The sequence below is a fragment of the Quercus suber genome, unplaced genomic scaffold, assembly GCF_002906115.3.
Source record: "Quercus suber isolate HL8 unplaced genomic scaffold, Cork oak 2.0 scaffold_35, whole genome shotgun sequence".
In the NCBI taxonomy this organism is placed as follows: Eukaryota; Viridiplantae; Streptophyta; class Magnoliopsida; order Fagales; family Fagaceae; genus Quercus; species Quercus suber.
Genome location: NW_027069500.1, coordinates 2135423 through 2138532, shown reverse-complemented (window position 1 = coordinate 2138532; position 3110 = coordinate 2135423).

The window sequence follows — 3110 nt, the reverse complement described above, 5'->3', positions numbered from 1 at the left end:
GGACAAGATAAATAGGATTACGTTAGGCATTCAAGATGTTTTGTTTGTATCTTTGCTTTTCTTCTTTATTAGGAAAATTTGTGCAAAATAGGAGGGAGGCGAATTGATTGTATTTTTGTGTCCTTGATAAGATAGCTTTGATATTAATAAAGTAAAAAAGAAAAAAAAAATTGGGGTAGTCATGAGAATGTTAAGAGAGAAAATATGTGTAAAATATATTAAAATTATATATAAAGAAAAACATTTACTTACAATTTCGGGACGAGTAGGCAGGGATGGAACTAGGATTTAAAGTCAATGGGTGGCAAATATAATTTTCTTGAGAGAGGCAAATATAATTTTTTATGGACTTATTTTCTAAAATCTTAAATATATACCTATTATTTAATATTTTAAAAAAATTTGTGGGTTGGGGGCAATACCCCCTCTACTTGTACATGGTTCCATCTCTGCGAGTAGGGCAAGGTAGGGCAAGAAAGTCCATTCATGCACTATCATCTCTTTAGGATGAGAAAATCTTGTGCAAGATCAAGAACGGAACCAAGGAGTCAAGGGGTCCTTACCCCATATTCATGTTCATAAAATTGCCCCCTGCATAATAAAATTGGACTTTTTTTTTTAATTTTATTCTTATGTATTTTCCTTTTATGTTTCTTTTTTTTCGATTATATCATAATTAATGGGTTATAATTTCTTATATATGTCAAACTTCATTTGAAAGGGGAAAATTTTTTATTTTTTTCAATGTCCTTAAAGGTTTAAAACCTGTAAAATCGATCGGTGTTTTACTCTAATGATAAAAACAATCATCATGGAATAGATGTTATAAGTTGAAATTCTAACCTATTTATAAAAAAAAAAAAAAATAGCCTATAAAAGAAAAATAACTATAAAAATAAAGAAGTAAGAGTTTAAAAAAAAATTAAAAATTATTATTACCTTTCAAAAATGATACCAAATTATAATATATAAAAATTCATCATTATTATTCTTATGTAAATTTTTGTATAAGTAATAAAATATGAGAATGATTACATGATAAATTCCAAAATTTAAATTGTTTTAAAGTGAAATTCAAAACTTCAAGTATGTCTATATTTACAATATAATTTTAAAAATATTACAATTTGATTGTTTTACGAATTTATATTAATAAATATATTAGAATTCTCCCATAAAAATATATATATATATCTATATATATATATATATTAGATATAAATATATTAGAATTCTCCCATAAAAATATATATATATATCTATATATATATATATATTAGAATTTACATAAGTTGGGAAAAATTTTGCTACAAACTTGATTGTATCATAAGGCTACAACTCCCACTAAAAAAATTAACATAGTTACATATTTTAAAAATCTAATAATTGGATTATATATTGTTTATGTTCTTAACACATATGTCAAATTTCCTACTGATCGGATTTTATTTAATATTCAATCTATAAATTTATTTATTTTTATGCATAATTTTATAATACAAAAACTTGAAATTTAAAATTTTAATTGATGACTTGCTAGCGATCTTTGATCTTCTGAAAATTTTCAAGCATGAGAATATAAGAATAAAATATAATTTAATAATGAATTTGTCAAAATTCACATCCAATAAAAAGATATTAAATGAAGTTGTAACCTAAAGTTACAACAAAGTTTGTTGCTAAACTTTATCATCTCATAAATTGCACATGATTTTTTTTTTTTTTTGGAGAGAAATTGATTGTAGACTTTAAGTATTAACAACCTTTTCCATATAAATATTAAGTGGGATCTTAACTTCAAAAAAATCACAAAATGAATTATGCTTGTGTAAAAAACTTCTAATATATATATATATATATTGCAGTAAAATATTGAATGTTATTTACATAAAAAAAAATTATTATTTAGATTAGTATTCGTGTGCATGTGTCTATCGCTTATAAATTTTGCGATTATGCGGGAGGAGAATGTTTGTTAATTGTTATCGTAGAGACAAGTTGAGTTACAAAAAAAATCAGATAGGAGGACTTAGAAAGAAAAGAATTCGCCATTCCCCAAAAAAAGTTATGTTAGAAAGAAAACTGATACGACTCAGGAGGAAAACTAAGGAAGAAGGATAGGATCGAAAACTAGTTCATGTATTGCATTCATCTTCAAAAGATAGAGACTGCTAGCTGACTAGACAAAGCAAATGAGAATTATATATATATATATATGAATAAAAACAAAAAAAACAAAATATTAAATGCTAAACATGCATGAGTTCAATAAAATTAAAGATTTATTAATGATTAAGAGTATTAATCAACGTTTGTTCTCGCAAACATAAGATAGTGGAAGAGGTTGATGTTGTCTCACACCTATAATAGTTTTTTGGGGTATTCAATTGAAACAGTTTAGATCCATTGCACCAAAGGAGGGCTCTTGAAAGTAGGATTTGACAGAAAAATGACAAAAACAAGTTACACTCGAGTATTAGACTATCCTAAGAATAATTAAGAGAAAATTAAAATCATGAAGAACTCAAAAAATCAAATTCGTTTCTTAAACATCTGTTTAATTAGGTTGTACTTTTCCTTTTCCTTGTTATGTATCTATTGTCTTCTCCCAAAATCACGGAAAATTTTTGAACTAATATTATTTTAATAATAATTTTTTAAGTTAACATCATTTTGATGTTATTTGGGGATCTACACTTTATAAATATATTTTTTTCTTTAAATCATGTTTCTAAAACTATCACTTGACACAATTTCAGCTAATTTGATCACTGAATTGAAATTTTAAAAAAGACTAGATTCTCAAATAGTTTTAAAACAGGGCCAATTTAAATAATAATTATTAAAATAATGTTATGTTGCAATATTTTTGTCCAAACTCAACATAAATAATAACTTTACTGATTCTCAAAAAATAATAATAATAATAATAATAATAACTTTACTGGAGATCACATATGGGGAAATATTTTAGTGAAAAACCCACAAGAATGCGCCATTACCAAAGGAGGGCTCTTGAAAGTAGGATTTGACAGAAAAATAACAAAAACAAGTTACACTCGAGTATTAGACTATCCTAAGAATAATTAAGAGAAAATTAAAATCATGAA